The sequence below is a fragment of the Kryptolebias marmoratus genome, linkage group LG19 (assembly GCF_001649575.2).
Source record: "Kryptolebias marmoratus isolate JLee-2015 linkage group LG19, ASM164957v2, whole genome shotgun sequence".
In the NCBI taxonomy this organism is placed as follows: domain Eukaryota; kingdom Metazoa; phylum Chordata; class Actinopteri; order Cyprinodontiformes; family Rivulidae; genus Kryptolebias; species Kryptolebias marmoratus.
In genome coordinates, this window is record NC_051448.1 from 20,553,947 (window position 1) to 20,554,332 (window position 386).

A 386-nucleotide genomic window follows, 5' to 3' on the forward strand; every position below is an offset into this window, starting at 1 on the left:
TCATCATAAGGGGTCTTTGGGCTGCACTTCGTCTGGCCCCTCACCTAGGACCTGTCTGCCTTGGGTGACCCTACTAGGGGCATGAAGCCCCTGACAGCATAGCTCCTAGGATCATTGGGACACTCAAACCCCTCCACCACGATAAGGTGGTGGATAAAATGTATAAGATTCAAATAAAGAATGTGTTGTAAAATAAAACTATTAAAGACCTGATAACTTTCTGTTATGACTCGCTGCACGAAGCAGTTTAAAGAGGGTTTTATGCATCTTTCAAGCGCAGAAACATACTTTGTTTCCCCAAACCTCAGAACAGAGTGTAACTACTGGAAGACACTGAGGTTCCCCCAGCTAGAAGTGTCAGCAATCAGAGACATTCTTCACACCGT